The sequence below is a fragment of the Drosophila arizonae genome, chromosome 3 (genome assembly GCF_054131065.1).
Source record: "Drosophila arizonae isolate 15081-1271.41 chromosome 3, UAZ_ARI_1.0, whole genome shotgun sequence".
Classification (NCBI taxonomy): domain Eukaryota; kingdom Metazoa; phylum Arthropoda; class Insecta; order Diptera; family Drosophilidae; genus Drosophila; species Drosophila arizonae.
The window spans coordinates 16,469,703-16,487,632 of NC_142923.1; the positions used below are offsets into that span (position 1 = coordinate 16,469,703).

The 17,930-nt window shown below is 36.3% G+C and overlaps 1 protein-coding gene across 3 annotated transcripts in view; it reads left to right on the forward strand.

The window, feature by feature from the left end:
• Positions 1-17,930, forward strand: part of step (cytohesin steppke) — a 40,949-nt gene that overhangs the window by 5,250 nt on the left and 17,769 nt on the right. The window contains exon 1 of one of the 3 annotated variants that reach the window (XM_089465481.1): positions 334-938. The exons of 1 other annotated variant lie outside the window; for it this stretch is intronic. The gene's annotated coding sequence lies outside the window, so the exon portion shown is untranslated. Of the gene's footprint in view, positions 1-333; positions 939-17,930 lie in introns of those variants that run through there. One more of the 3 variants, XM_018002110.2, reaches the window with a different exon arrangement.

A 17,930-nucleotide genomic window follows, 5' to 3' on the forward strand; every position in this document is an offset into this window, starting at 1 on the left:
CTTGTTTTAGTATTTGTTGAGCTGCTTAAATAGTTAAATGCAGTTAAAAAAAAATGATATGATTTGTTTTGTCCCTTAACATTTATTAATATATTTTATATTTATTGCTTTTTTGTTACTCTTAAGTTGCGAGTATCCTATTTCCCTTAACATACAAAGACACTTGTTGTGAGCGGCAATCAGCTGTCGTCAAAGAGCAAAGAAATGCCCTCTGGCAAAGTGGTTGCCAGCAAAGAGCGTAAAACTCGCTCTTAAATTAAATTTAACAGCAGATTAACAGCACAGGCTGAGCATAACAGTGGACGAACAGTACGATTTGAGTACAACAGCAAAGAAACAGCTCGTTTACATGAAATGAGCCATAACATTTACTACCGCTGTTAGATCTTTTTCACTCCAAACACTTGTTGTTGTTGCCGAACGCGCATTAACAGTCGAGAATCCAAAACAAAATGTCAACGTAACGGACGAATTTCGTCGGCGTCGTGCGGAAAGAAAGAAGAGAAACAAAAAATTAAAATTCGATTTATTTTTGTGCGCGCTCGAAAATTTTTTGCATATTCTCGGCGTGTGAGTGCCAAAAAATTTATAAAAATAAAACAACAAAAGATTTAATGAGCCCGGCGCCCGGTTCTAGATATTTATAGTATATTTTATAAAGCAACAACAAAAGAAAAAGCATCACAAAAATTATAAAGGAATTAGTGCAAAAAAGAGTGAAACTAAATGGTATCAACAATTGTAGAGCAAACGTGCTTATTGAAGTGAATTTCGCGTAAGAAAGTTAACTGATAAGACGTCTCTTATCAATCACAAAATAATAAAAAAATATACATATATATTAAAAATCGTGCAGATTGTACAAAAAGTTGAGAAGCTAAATAAGAAGAGTTTAGCAAAAAGTGAACAAAGTGAATATTTGAATACCTTTTATACAAGTAAATATAAATAATACTTATTTTATTTTATTTTATTCAACTTGCCAGCAATTTACAAGTACAAAGAATCGCGTCACTTTTAACTGAGAATTTATGCCAAAAATTGATATGAGAAATACTTGAGACAAGGTCGAAATATTTCCCTTTCTATTAGCCTAGGCAATATATGTGAATATATATATGTATGTATAAGTTTATAAACTCATATTTACCTTTGCGCTTAATCATTGAGCCCGATAAAAACAAATTCGCGTCACTCGTGACGTCAGTTTCAGATTTCCGCTTTGTTGTAGTTGGTTTTATCAATTATTGCCTGCCAGTCAGAATATGGATTTGAAATTGTATTTTTTTAGATTGTTACATTATTTGAGTAATAAACATTTATGGAATATTTCTTGATTGACGAAATTAGCATTAAGTTAGGCAATTGATTTGCAAATAACTCTTGAAATGGAATGGATTAAATGTGGACTGGCATCGTGGGGCATGGAATATTTTGATTGGCTTGTTTACCGAAAAAGTTTGAACTTTTAAGAAACTTGTTCAAGATAATATTTCAACTGTGACTCAGCGGCTTCTTGGGAAAGCTAAAGCAAACAGTTGCCCAACTATATAAATGTATATACGTATACACATATTTAATGTAGTCCCACCTTATCGCTTACACGTTAAACAAATAAAAAAAAAACAATCAATTTTCCAATTCTCGTTTTTTATATTTATATAAATAAACTGTCCGAACAGATAATAATACAGCAGCGCAACCAATTTTATGTGAAATTTTGTTTGCCAAAATAAAAAAAATAAAAAAGAAGAAGAAAGGACTCAACGCCAGATATAATTGTTGGGAAAAAGGTCAGGATACGGCCCAGCGGGCAGACAGATGAAAGTTAGTTGGGAGACCGCATAACGACGGGGACCCCCAGCAATATAAGTTACGGTCATACTAACCCGTTTGCCAAATGGCCAAATAGCCAAACAGAGCTGCTCTGCCTTGTAGCTTCTGGCTTCTGCCTTCATTTTCCCAATAGGCCAAAAGTTTGCCAAAAATAAATTCAAAACAAATTTACTGCGCCAAAACAAAAAACCAAAAAACAAAGCAAAGCAAAACGAAATAGAACAGAACCGAAAGGCAAGCGTAAATGACGGCTGCAGCAGTTGTACAACTGGTTACCAGACTTATAAATATATTTCTATACACGTACGTACGTACATCTATATAAATAAACACGCACACACACACACCCATACACTTATCTATATGTTTATGTGTTTATTTGTGTGTCTGCAAGTAGTTTATCGAAAGCGCGCACAATTGAAGCGGGTGGCGACCCCTGGCGGTGACATTTTGCAGGTCCTGCATGTTCCCCAAAACGAAAACGTTCAAAACTTTTGTCTTCAGCCTCACATGTGATTTACTTGTTTTGGATATTTTCTGTAAAAGTTTTTCAAATTTAACTTTATAGGAGTAATGAATTAGTCTATATAAATAATGAAATATATAAATTAAGATAATTTTAAATTTTTTGAAGAGGATTTTTGATGTGAAGAGAATTTTCATCAGATTGGTTTGACTATAAAAAATTATGTTAGCCTTAAATATACCCAAAAAAAGCTTTCCTTTATTATATTTATTTTCAATATTCCAAGGATCCTGATGTTTTATTTTGATTACAATTCAAAGTTGTTTTAAATCATCAATTTTTGTTGATTTATAATGATTAACAGTTTTTATTAAAATTGTTTCAAACTAGAATTTATATTAGTAAGAAATTCTCAGATTTTCTATAAATGAGTAGAGTTTCTACCTTTCTACCTCTTTAACTTTTAACGAAAATCACAAATGCAAACTGTTGGATTTTCTGTAATTGAGAACTTGCAACGCCGGCTGTCTGTCAGTCCGTCAGTCTGCCCTGCTCAAGGAGTAGAAACATGCGACGACAATTGCCACGCGTTGGCAACCTTTAGTGCTGCCATTTTTTATCAGGCGTTTGCCGCGCGCGTCTCGCACAAGCAATTGAAAAGCGGGCGCGGAAAAGCTCCTGTGACTAGACCGCCATCTTCGGCTCCTACCCACTGCGCTCTCTCTCTCTCTCTCGCTCTTTCAGAGAGGCCAAGCCGGCTGGCCTTCCACCTGCTGCGCGTCTTTCGCTGCATATTTTAAGCGCGCCTGCCAATGAAACATGCCAAAAAACATCGAAATAAAACTACAGCTACAACTGCGACGGGGGCACATTGCAGGGGCATCTCAATTGGTCGGACGTTGAGTGTTGCCAACTTTTTCAGTTGTTCCGTTTTATTTTTCTTTTATGCCAAGAATGCAAATGACGCGCCGACATTCCACGGCTGTTGTGGGCCACATTTACCGCGTTTCACTCCGTTTTTTGTTAGCGACAAAAGTGGACGAGGCGGGGCAGGGGCAGGGGCAGGGGCATCCACTTGGTTTGGTGACACTGGAATTATGCGTTGCTCCTTTGTCTGGCCACGAATTGCATTGAGCAGCAGCAGCAGCTGCGGGGCATGCGGCGAGGGAGGAGTGCCGGCGTATCATTTGATTAAAGTTCAACGCTAAACTAGAGTAACTGTGCTTTAAAATTCATGCATTGCATTGAGCTGAGCTCTGTTTGCCTAGAACTCAATGTAATGCATAGCTGATTAACTGCCAGCTATAACAATTTATTGCTCCAATGAAACCAAATAGATTTCTTCTTCTTTCTTCTAACGGAAAGTTAAACATATGCATGCTTGATTGACTGAATGTTAAATTAAAGACTTGCTATAAGGGGGGGTGTGTGGGGAAAAACTTGTTTATCGTGTAAAAGTCAACTCGAAAATGGCCTTAAAGCTAAACAGAGATATATGTGTATATTTTGCAGACCTAGTTTACATTCCATTTACGAAATATGTGAACCAAATACTAATATTTGTGTTATGTAGATTTTATTTTCTTTAATATTATAATGAGAGAGAATTCTGCTTATTGATTATTCCTTTCTAAATAATATTAAATTCCAACTGTTTCAGCTTTGCTCCATTGAGGTCCTCAAGATTTACAACTGCAATATTTTATCTGCAATTTGTATTTGAATTTTTGTTACTTTTTAACATATATTAAATAAATTCTTAAACAGAAAAAGTGCTGCCAATTTGTTGAAAAGTTTATGAGAATGCTGGCCAGTGGAAATGTGGCATGAGAGCAATTGGGAATGGAGCACTTGTGCAGTAATTAGCAAGCCTTATGTGGGGTGTTTCCTAGCAGCTATTCTGATATATATATATATATATTTAGGTATATTACATACATGTATATATGTATATGCTCTTAAAGCACAAGAAAAGTCAACAAATTGTTGAGACTGACAAGAGTTTTTCTGTGCGAGTCAAAGGTCTGCGACTTGGTTACAATTGCCAAATGCAATAAAAATGAGAGACAAAGCTGTCGAGTCAAAGAAAGAAGATGAAGGAGAAGAAGAAGAAGCCAGCATAATTTGCGGTTTATTAACAGGGTATAAAAAACTCTGTGAGATGCCGTTGACAGCAGCAACGCCAACAGAGTGCGAGAGAGAGAGAGAGAGGGAGAGGGAGGGGAGCGAGAAGCCACTAAAACAACATCAAAGTGAGATCCGTTTCTGTGCAGCTGAAGCGAGCTGAAGGCGTCTAGATATCGAATAGGGATAGGGGCAGGGGCTAGGGGAGGATGGGTTGACATGGCTTTTATAGTGCTCGATTGGCTGCACATTGTGTCAACGTGCAAAGAAGTGAACGGGTTGGGGATTTGACCCAAGAGCGGATGCGTTCATTAAATTTACAGTTTGCCGTGCAAGAATTTTCATGCAATTGGTCAGTATGGTGCTTGGGGGTCTTTCGATAAAAGCATTACATATATATAATATGCATTTATGAATATATTTGTGTATGTGTGTGATTCTTGTTTGTATCTGCTTGCAGCTGAGTTGCGGCTGTGTGTTCGAGTTATGCGGAAATTAATGCATAAAGTGCAGTTCACAGCGCTAGCAACGCTTTTTGGGTGCGCCCAGCAACCGCAACAACAGCAGCAGCAACAACAACAACAACTTTCATTAATTGTCAACAAACATGCGCAACGCGTGCCCCGTGCTGGGTCGTTGCATGCGCTAAAAATAATTGCATTTCGCATGTCTATTGGCCCGGCCGCCGTGCAAAGCGTTGCATTAGCCAAGCGACCCCAAATGAACGAGCGCGTGCGGTCAACTCTATATGAAAGGGAAGGAGAGCTGGTGCTTGATTATAATCGGTTGCAGGTGCGAAAAGTAGACACTGTCCCGGTCGCCAGGTAACCGCAGACATGACATTCAACGGCCCATTCAAATGGGCTCAACAATAGCGCATATGTGTCTATAATTATGTTTTTTCCTCCCTGCCTCTTTCCTCTCTCTTGGCACCCTTTCACATACATACATATATATCATTCATTCAGCGACAGCTGTATCAATTTTGCTTTATATATACAATATATTGTATTTTACTATTTTTCCCTTTTGCTTTTGGATTTCCATAGTTAATGCAATTTTACTTTAGTTTCAACTCTCCACTTTCTTACTTTTTCCAATTTGCCATTTACTTCAACAAAGTTTTTATTTTGAAATGTTTCTCTCTTTCTCTGTGTTTTTTCCCTATTTTGTATGCTATTTGTTTGAAATTAGTTGGAAATTTTTTTGCTGTTGATGCAAACGCAAATAAATATCAGATGAAATGCTCTACAAAAAAGAAAAACTAATATAATCGATGCATGGGTGTATCCACCAGATATCAAGTGCAAAGCTCGAATCTTAAAGAAGAAAATACTTATAAATATGAATTTCTATATGTGAACTTTTTCGGTCCTGTAAATATAATATATATTTATTTCTTAGAGATTAGAATTAATATTAAAAAAAAGGGCTAAACTAAAGTGAGATTGCTATGTTGACATATTATTTGTATAACTTGATCTCTATTTGTTTCATTGATAATTAAAACAACTCTCAACAAATTAGTTAATAATGCTAGAAAAATTAGCAAGTAAAACTTACTTTAAAGTAAAGAGTTTGTTTAAAAATTTCTTGTAATATGAACACTTTGAAAGCGTTGACATTGTAGGGAAAACGACCTTGAGCAAATAAAAATTTCGCACGGACAAGCTTAAAGGTTTTTAAAATTTTATTTTGTTCTCATTTAATGAAATTTAATATTTTGTGGAATTACTTAACTGAAATTGTTGCCGAGCGCGCAACATGGCGCATGCAACTCAACTGTTTATTGTTTCTATTCGTATCTGGGTGGATCGCAGTGTAATGTGAGGATTTCAGATTTCGGATTTCGTATTTCGTATTTCGGGCACGAATTAAGAAGTGCCAACTTCTGTAGGCCAAAGTCAACAGCAAAGTTTGCGCTGTAATGCAATACGCAGTTGTTGTTTGTTACTGTTGTTGTTGTTGTTGTTGTTGCTTATTAGTGGTCTGCGAAAACTGACAGCAAAACAACAAACAATTTGCAAGCAGCTGAGAGCAAAAGGCGTGAAAATTACTCTCTGGAATTAAGAAGGAGAAAAAGCAACAGCAACAACAACAGCAACCACAAAACGCCAACGATTCGTAGCGCTGGCATAAATTGTGGACATCCGGGCAAGATAGACAGACTCCATTACACCCAAGTCACATGTCGAGTGGCTGCAGTTGAATCGCAATTGCGAATTGCGATTCGTTTGCGATTACTGAATGTGCACCCCAATTCGCAACTAATGGAAAAGTGCACAACAAGATGATTAAACAGATAGATGGCAGAGCTTTCCTAGCTGAGGCTATAGCTATAGCCTATAGCGAAAAGTTATTCAATCAAATCTTAACAACGGAATCGTGAGCTGTTAATTATAAATAAATTAACTCATTAAGGTTGTAAATGGGGCTTTGTCTAAGTGAATGCCTCGCTAAAATTATAAAGCAGGGCATACTGTGATTAGACTATACAAAAGAGATCATAAAACACTTTAACTACATTTATCACTAAAGTAATAATAATGAAATTAAATATACAATTATTCGTAGTAGACGCACATAGAAGTTGTATATGCCTGAGCGAGCCGAGATCTATTAAATTTGCCAAGTCTTCATGCTAAAAAACATTTACAGATAAAAAAAAACATTGTGGCGCCTTTTCATAAATCTATAAGGTAGTGCCATTAAAGCGGGCATAATTAATTTAATAGCGCCCGGACACGGCACAAAGGTAAACAAGCCAAGCTGGCAGCAGGCACAACTGCATATGGAGAGAGACAGAGACAGAGACAGGGAGAGAGATGAGTGTATCTATACTTGTATATTACTTGTATATAGGGCCCTAATGTGCCTTTACTTAGCTAGACAATAAAAAACAGAAACAATATTTTCCATTTTCCAAGGGCAAGGCGAACGGAGACTCGACAGCCGCTCGTCTCAGGCTAATTGCATGTGCCATAACGTGAGGGCGTGACGGCAGCAGAGGGAGCGGGGGCATGACTGTGTGTGTGCATGCAGACCCTTGGCAACAAGACACACACACACACACACACACACACACACAAATAATGGCTCATGTGGCACTTATTCAATAAAAGAGGGTGGCTGCAGATGGGGCCGATTGCGCTGTTCAAAAATTAAAACTATTAAGTTGTTGAAAGTGCAATGAATGAAGGGAAAACAATATTTCAATATACTCTATAGGGTAGGGATAGGGAGGGAACATACCTATTAGATGTGAGGAAAATATAGTTATATTTGGAAATGAATTCTTGAGCTAGAATTGCTAATAGAATTGTTGTGCTTTTATTAGCCATCTAGGAGTTTGCTACTGGGCTTATCAGTCAAGGAGCTTTACTCGAAATTATGTGGAAATAATATTTATCTACAATATATGTATAGTTGAGAAGCAATGGAAATAAGAATATAAATGTATATATTATATATGATTTTTTCCTAAAATGTTTTTGTTATCAACCCAGCAAAAATCAAATGCATATTCTGAAAAAAAATCTATAAACGTATTTAAAGCCATTAAGATCAATAATATAACAACATTTATTATATAAACATTTGATACGAAATGTGTATTTGTATTATAATGTATTTCTATCTTTCATCTCTCTCTGCACACACCCACATACGCACACCACTCTGTTAGAGTTTAGCTACCCTTGAGTAAAGTGCAGCTGGCATTGTGAATTATTTGGCTAATGCATTTGGTACTTGGCAAACTGCAAGCGATCGAACGACCACCAAATGGCGTCTAACTCGGGTTTTATGACTCGAACTTAGGGACTTCCTTTTCAGGCCCCTGGACTAGGCTGGGTGGGTCGCCTGCAGCCAGCTGCTGGCATGCGGCAAATGCTAATTATATAACAAAACGACGATAGCGAACAGCAATTTTATTATACTTTCAACATTTGGCTGCTCGCGTGGCAACAGCACACCAATACCTTCAAGCCCTCGACCCTAGCACAACCCACGAGGCATTGGGGCGGTCAGCTCTTTGATTCTATTCGCCCAGTCCCATAAATGAATTTGCATACAGATGACGCCTAGTTGGAAGGGTTCGAATTTCAGGCGCGCATATGACTCGAACTAAACTATTAAATCGCATACTAAAAGCGAGGCATATGCATATGATAACAGGGTAGATACCCTGTAAATGCTGACCTGAGATTATATTGTGTATTGTGTAGAGAGAGCTATAAAATGATAATTATAAACTGAAACTTGTGATTATGAATGATGATATGCATAAGTTGTTCACACAGTATCTATAAGCTCTATCTTTATAGTCTGTGGATGTGCTATGAAACTATTCTTATTATGAATAAATTGTGCCAAATTTCATATATACACAACAAATGTGTATATACATATATATTATAATATTATTTCAGCAATAATATGTATATATATATATATATATATATATATATATATATATATATATCCCTTGCATCATTCACTTTTCAATTATAGGGTATTTACATATATATTGAACTATTTGTTATTATAATAAAAAAAAAAGGGCTTTGGGCGACCTTAACCCTTGGGTAAGGCAACATTTGCTTTCGACCTTTCTGTCTGACTTTGACGTTGGCGTTGATGTTCGATGTTGACTTTGGTTTTGGATTTGATGTCTTGCACTTGCTGTATGAACTGCCCGTTGTAGTTGTTGTAGTTGTTGTTGTTGTCGTCTGGGGCGTGTGTCCATTTGCTGTCGCCTTTTGTCAGGCCAGACGAAGATCAATGACTCGCACCACTGAGACACGCTGGGAGAATGAGTGAGAGAGAGAGAGAGGGAGAGGGAGAGAGTCAGAGACTTTGACTTGGGCTTGGAGGTTGGAATCAGCCTTTGCTGCGTTTACTCTAGCGGCAGCTGCTGTCGCATAGCCCACAATTAAAATATATTTATTTATTGTTATTATATTATTAATATTTTTTTTTCTCTGTTTTGCTTGTGCTGCTATTCAATTAATTTATTTTATGTGTGTATATATATATACATAAAATAAATTAATTTAATGGCAAGCAAAACAGAGGAAAAAAATTATTATATATATATATATATATATATATATATATATATATATATATATATATATATATATATATATATATATATATATATATATATATATTTTTTTTTTTTTTTTTTTTTTTTGATAAGAGTTTGTTTTTTCTTTTCTATATAAATTAATTGTCGCTTTCTATTTTTGCTCTGATTGTTGTTGTTTGTAATTAATGATTTGATTGTGTGGCATTTATATTAGACATATTCAACTAGAATTTAGAAAATAAGTATCATTTATTAACAATTCATATTATTATTTTAACAATATCAATGCAGCAAAATATTTTCTTTAGCATTTTATATATAGGTTAACATTCCACTTTATTTTATTAAACTGTGTTTCATCATCATTATCATTTCATCCATATGATCTATGACAAAACTCAGCTCTTTCATCTATTCAGCTCGATGTTCGAGCTCAATGCTCACCTGGAAACCCCTTGAAGTGCGAGATGCAAGCCTAAACAGCTTGAGAGTTGTAAAAATGCTTTTAGGTGTGGGTTTCAGTGTTGTTTGTCTGCTTTGTTTGTTTGCTATTAACATGGCAACTGGCTATTGACTCTTGGAATGGCTTCGATTACAATAGACGCGCATTGTACACATATCAGGAATACCCTGTACGCAGCTGCCCTTCACACCACTGGCTGTTTTTTGCACAGTGTCAACATCCGTTGACGCTAGTGGCAATCGGTAGCTGTTGCCTTGCCTTACATCAAATGGAGGCTCAACTGTATGTTGTGTGTGTAGCCTAGTTAACAAGCTCTAATATGAGTATCTTTATATTTACTGTATATTTATTTATATGTATATGCACACTCACTTATCTAGTGTTTTGTTGCGATTTTCTTTATCTACGGCTGATTTATGCCTTCAACTCGACGCGGCTCTGTTTCTAGGCAAGGCTGCTCTGCTCCCATTCCCATTCCATTGCCATTCCCTAGCTCGTTCCAGTGGCTGCGTGTGTCATAGGCGCGAATGCAAAATTATAAATGGAAGCTGATGACTCACACCAGGCAAGAAACTAGCAGATGAATGCGCTGCATTTCATAGGCGTGTCTCTCGTCTCTATCTCTGGCCATTTCATCTAAGCTGCAGTGCGCCACAGCAGAAGGGGGAGAAGGAGGAGGGGAAGAGCCGTGCGGCATGCCACACGACAATGAGGCAGCACTCAGAGCAGCAAGGAGCAAGGCAACAACTTGTTGCTGCTGTTGCTGTTGATCTAACTGTGTTTAGTCTTTGTTTGATTTGCCCATTTGGCTGCACTTGCGCCAAGTTGTGCCAGCTCATTTGCATCTCGATGATAATTATGCAGAATGTATCTTACAGATACTTGACTTGACACGCGTAATTAGCCAGAGTTTAGTTTGTTTTGCGTCGCAGTCTTTAGACTTTAGTCTTTGCATTCCATCTAGTTGCATTGACCCCGCCTTCGTCTATTGCGCAATTCCCCTGGACTGACTGAGTGAATGAAACATGTATAGCTGTATATATTTCAAAGTGTCGCATTTTGCATACCAATTTCGGCCAAAGAGCCCAATTGCAAATTGTCCACTGACTCACGCGCAGCAGTTGACTCACGCTTTGAACTTACTCTATGGGCAAAAGCCAAACCATGTGTCCATTATATTTCAACACATCTATATATCGTATATGGGCGTTGGGCGTGGAGCGTGTTACTTTCACAATGGCATTATTTCTCTACTTTTCTTGTTTAATTGTTGCCTTGAAGGCTTTTAGTCGCTTTTCTGTGTCAAGTGGCTGCTGCGTTGGTGTTGCTCCTGCGGCAGGATATCCTCACTTGCCGCAGCTTTCATCATGCAAAGAGCTGCAAATGGCTTTGCCATTAGGCACACGGTCAGGAGTAAATGCTTAGCGCTTTATGGTTGTATAAACTGAAAGCCAAAAGCTAGAGCCAAACTATGATTGTCTAGAGTTTCAGAATTTATATATATATATTTGATAGTTAAAAGTCATTCAACATCTTAAAATGCAATTCAATAGAATTCGACTATACTAAATAAAAACTCATCATTTACAGTTTGTAACTCGACTCCCCAATATTTGACTATTTAAGAGCTAAAATCTTAGCTGAAAACTTATTTAGATACCGATTCGCCAGACTATAAAAACATCCTTGACACAGAGCCCCAAAAGAATGCTTTTATTGTGCATAACTGTTTGCCTGGATGGAATTTCTGAATGAATGCATGGGGCAGGTAAAATGTGGGACAGCTTCTAAAAAACAGCAGCGCACAAAAATGCATTACAGCTAAACGAGAAAAAATGATGCGAAAGGGAGAAGCTGTTGCCACAGTTGCCCACTCGCTGCCTGAAAAGCGACTGAATGGAAAATATAAATAAAATCGAAAATAAGGAAAGAAAAACGTGAGATTTGGCATTAAATTTGTTTTATACGTTTTTTCTTTGTTTTTATTTAGAGTGTTTCCAAAAGTGCGACTCGTGTCGCTTGTTGTTGCTTTTGTTGCAGCTTGTTGTGTTTGTGATTTATGTTGTAGCTGTGCTGCTTCATGTGTGACACTAATCCAGTGTCGCCATAGAATCAGCTGAATATGCAGATGCACAGATAAACAGCTAGGCCCAATCAGATGCAGATACACACATATACGTATATGCTGATAGAGATACAGATGCAGCTAGCTAAAGATACAGATACATTCGGCGCGACTGCGATTTGGTCATGTAAAAGTCATAAATTAACCTGAGCATCACATTTTATGGTCTGACCAAATCCCATTGTGTGTGTGCGTGTGTGTGTGTGTGGGATTGTGCTGCATTTGGTAGCTTGATTATTTGCTCTACCTCAGCTACAACCCGTCACTTCCCGCCCCGCCCATTGGGGTGGCACCTTTTGTTAGCGCAAAAACGTAATTAGGTGAAACTGTTTAAATGCACGTGGGAAACAATTTCAGTTGCAACTGTGCACCACTTCAACACACACACACACACACTCAGTGCGGTTTCTGTGGCCATATCAATCGCCATATCTACTATAGTATTCACAACTATCCAACACTCCTTTACATATATGAAAATATGTATATATATACAATTTAAATGTTTCACTCGTGCTATGTGCTTGAGTTAGTTGTATTTATTTAATGGCCAGCAGCATCTGAAATTATCCATTATTCGCAAATTCAAATGAATATAGCGCCCATTAGTAACAAACAAATTGTAGCACCTGGACTTGAACAAACTATCGAGCCATTAATATCGATGCGAGCGAAATAACAAATGAAATATACATATTTTGTAAATATTTACTTTTGTACTCTATGCTTGAATATTCGGGAGAGTTTATCGAGCCGTAAATGGGAATTTGGGCTATAGGAAAAAAGTATTTATATTATTTACTTAACTATTTGCCAGCTTAAAAACTCAGAAAATATTAGTAAACAATTATTTATTTATAATTTTTAAATAAATACATATTTTCCAGTTTAAAAACTCAGAAAGTGATAGTAAAGAAATATTTGCTTATATTATTTAATTAAATATTTGCTAGCTTAATAGCTCATAAAATATTAGCAAATATGTAAAATATTAGCATAGTCCTTTATTTTCAAAAATATAATAAAAAACAAGTAAGAAAGCTCTAGTCGAGACTGCTCGACTACGAGATCCCCTGAACCCTTGGAGTGCTAGCTATTTCAATAATTTTTCGCGTCTTTCAGCTTACACAAGAAACACACACACATACACAAACACATACACACACAAGCACCCACGCATAAACACGCATGGGCTGCAGTGTGCGCTTACTATGAGAACTTAATTGTTTAATAACTTTTTTTGTTTACGTACGATCTTCATGAAACTTTCAGATTATGATTATAACATGAATATGCATGTAATTGCCAAAGCACAAGTCTCTAGTATTTGAAATACGCTTTTTACAAAAGTGAGGGTGAGGGGGTGAATTTAGAGGTGGGGGGTAAATTTTAACAAAAACCGAAATTGTATAAATTGCATATAAGCATACATTCAAAATTTGGAGACTCTAGCAATAAAGATGTAGAAGATATAATTTTATAACTGGTTTTCGATAAGGTTTTTCATCGATAAAAAAAGATCGGGATGAGTTATCGAATTTTAATGATAAACTCGATATCCGCGCTGTAATTACGAACATTTTACAAAAAATTTGAAGTCTCTAGCTCTTATATCTTCGGAAATCGACGCGTTCAAACATACGGACAGACGGACAGACGGACAGACGGACAGACGGACAGACGGACAGACAGACAGACGGACAGGGCCAAATCAACTCAGCTCGTCACCCTGATCAAGAATATATATACTTTGTGGGGTCTGCCACGCCTCCTTCTGCCTGTTACATACATTTCAACAAAACCATTATACCCTGATTTCCCATTTTCAATGGGTTCAGGGTATAAAAAAAATCCTTAAATTATAGCATTCAAGAGCTATATAGTGCCGAAGCTAAATATATACCTCGAATACAATTTTATTATCAACACAATAGAGTAACTGTCTTTCGACATTAAGAGAATAAACTAATTAAGGAAAATAATTTATAAATTTTTGTATTACAAAAGGCATTAGCCATTCGATTTTCTTGCATAATTTGTATTTAAAATAATATTGGCATAGACGCATTACGAATTGTGTGTCGTACATATATATATATATATATATATATATATATATTTCAATGTCTCTATGTATATGCGCCGAATACCGTTGGCTTGTTATGAATTTAGTTTATTCGCCGTTGAATCGAGTTGAATTTCTTTGCCTTTAGCTGTTGTTTTCTCCTGTTTATTTTTATTTTTTGTTAAAAAAACAAATAAATGTGGCAAAAAAAAAAAAAATTAACTAAATGTTTGGAAAATCAAAAGAAATTTATGATTTATGTTCATTAATTAACTCGAATGAAAATTCCACTTGTGTCGTGTTCTTGAAAATAAAAACAAAAATTAAGAAAAATCAAATGAAACACAATTTGTGTTTGGTATTTGGCAATCTTTTCGCTTGGTTATTTGTTTAGCATTAGCATTGGCTTTGAAACTTGTCGCTTTCGGGTATTATTCTTAATTAAAACCGTCGGCACTTCAGTCTGCTGCGACATTGGAATGTATTTCAAGAGTAAGAGCAAGAGCATCGTCTGTCTGACTCATCGGGGGAGAACATTGCACTGGCTACAGAGGGAATCAAGAGAATCATTCGACGACCTTGAGATCTGCTCTTTGTTTTTTTTTTTTTGGCAATTGGCAATGGCTGAGAAAGCCAAATGTTGGCAGAATTGATGAACTGCTTATAATTACAGTTAGTTAAACCAATTGGATGTACGAATATCGAATACCCTATAAATATTAAGAATTACTGTATCTCTGGCAATAAATGCTATCTCTTATCAGCCATTAGATCTTTAGCATAGCTAAGCGAACACCCACATACAAGACAATTGATATCGAGTAATTATGGCGATAGCAATCAATATTATTATCTACAAACGATAAGTTATTTATAGATATGTGTGTGTAAATCAGTTGATAATGTTTATATTGAATGGGAATTTGGTAGACAACTGGCAGCCGAATGTTATCTATAGCCAGGGAAAATTCACAAAAAAAAAAATAGGCAAAGAAAAAGAAAACAAAAATATTTGGGAAAATCTGGAAAACAGAAAAGTGTCGCTTGACACGAAATTATCATTGACACAGAAGCAAATGAGTTTCTAAATCCAAAACATATGTCGGAAGCGATGGCCAAAAATAAAAATGCACCAATTCACACGTAGAGAAAGAGAGGCGAGAGATACAACTGTAACTGCAGCAGCAACAGCAGCGCATGGAAGTGCACCACAAGTCAAAAGATACAAAAGTATCTGAGACGCAATTGGAAACAACTTAAATGTGCACTGCCGTTATTAACACGCCACGCGGAGTTCAAACTGACTGCTGACAGCTATTTTCAAGGACTCTTCCAGCCAAACGTATACACAATTCACTTTCCAAACCAGCATAAACACACACAGAGATACACACACACACACACACATGTTGAGTTTTTAAAATAGGATGAAAAAAAGGCCATTTTGGCTGCTTGTGCGGTTCGGGTTTTTGGGTTTAGCCATAAAATGCTCAAATTTATAAACATAAGAAATGTAAGCAAAAGACGCGCGTGTCTGCAGACCCAGCCAAAAACACATTTAGGAAGCATCACACACACACAGACACACACTTGCACACAGTTAGGCAAAAGAGAGCAACAACAACAAAATAGAATACCAAAAAAATAACTCAACTGAAAGAAAAAGTGGCAAATAGAGAGACAAAAACCCAGTGCGGATATCTCTTGCGTGTTCAAATCACGTCGCAGACAAGGCACGTTGTCTCGCCAGTGGGGCGGAGCGGCCAGGCGGTGCGTGCTGGGGCGGGGCGTGGCAAGTGTAACTGCACAGATCCCAGACTCTTGGCAAAAGTTGTCTATGTATATATATGCACTTTTCTTTCTTTGTTTTCCCTCTCCCTCTCCCCCTTCTCTCTTTCTCTTTCACTGTCCTGTCTGCAGCTGAAGCCTTTGCCCTTCTTTGCTTTGTTCCTTGACGCATATTTTCAAATGCAAAATGGAAAGTGTTCCACAAGATATGGTGAGGGCGGGCTCTTTACATAAAGTATGTACAAAATATATATATTTAAATTGTATATATTATAAAGTATATATAATCATAAGCAAATTTTAAATATTTTTTATATTAATCTTATAGGATTTTAAAATTTAATTTATTATTGTGTGATCTAAATATATAAAAATATAAAATAATAAATAAATAATAAAATATATATTATATAAATCATTGAGTGCAAATAGATTTTACGCTAAGAGCAATGTCAAATTTGATTATTTTGATAAAAAAAAAAAAAATAATAATAATAATAATAATAATCTACAAAAATATATTTGCCAATATCACGAAATAACATGATTAAAATTTTAGTTTTATGAAAGTTAGGTATAGATTTCAGATTTGGATCTAGTCTGATCTTGATTACTTAAAGTTACATATTTCATAGACTTAATAATACTTATTGCTAAAGTCGCACTTCGTCACATTTTTTAAATATTCATAGCGCATTTTTAGTCAATAAATGATTACTTATGGAGCCACCCTCGCACACAGTCACGTCTGCGTTTGACTTTTCGCTCTACATTATTTAGCAGTAGATTTCAGATATTTATCTTGCGGATTCGAATTTTCTTGTATGTTGCAATGTCAACGACTTGCGAGTGTCGCAGCTGCGTGCTGTTCGCTTGCGGCTAGCCTTTGTTGAATTGATAAGCTCGCAAGCATAAGCATGTATAGTATACGTATAAGTATAAAATAATGTATTTCAAATTCGTATATCTAACAAAGGCATCCGCTTCGCCTCGGTTTATCGGGCAACTCGGACGGACGTAAAGTCCGACATTTTATAGCACTTGAAATGCATGAATATTTCAACTTTTTCGCTATCAAATCGTGCTCGGAGGGGAAATGAGACTGCGCGCTCTCAAAACGTTAATGACATACGCTGATTCTGGGAAACAATCATATCGTCAGCTCTTCCTCTTCACGCTGCTTAGCAGCATTATATATGGGATTTGGATTTCTTTTCAGTTTTTGTCTTTCGTTTTGTATTATCAGAAACTGGTCACACCACTTTGCGTATATGCTAAATAGTTGATTATTAACACCCTTTTGAATGCCAGTCTGAACCTGTTTCGATAATTTGTAAACAAATTCGAATGCCAATTATTTCAGCCTATAAAATTAAGCAAAACGAATTAGAAGGCCCCATCAAGCAAAGATGTCAAGAGTTGAATGTGGAATATGCAGGCTGTATATCCCTCTCCCTCTGACCCTCTCCCTCCCACTCTTAATTTTTAAATTAATTTTTGCCAAACTTTCTGAAAGAAACTTTTGCTCCGGAAAGTTGCAAAATTTAATTATTTCGAGTGTCTTTTAAATATGTTACTTTAATTAATACAGGGAGGAGGTATTACCATATGTGTATGTGTATATGTTTTATAAATATGTGTGTGTGTCTCAACTGTTATTAATGCACAGCGAATTGAACGCATTTGCCTTTTAGCCCGTCAATCAATGTATTTCTATTTAGCGAATTCCGTTTGAATTGATTGCATTAGGCTTCACCTTGAACTATGAACAGATATATGAACTGATCAAGCGTATGCATATGTTTTTTGATTGATTAAAGACAACAAAGACAAGCTTTGTTATCGAGCTGCTTTATATCAATATCAATATTTTGAATACCTCAATTGAGCTTTATTCAACTGAAAATGAAATTGAGATAAAGCTGAATTTATTTAGAATTTTAGCCGAATTTTTATGAATTTTCATTCCCC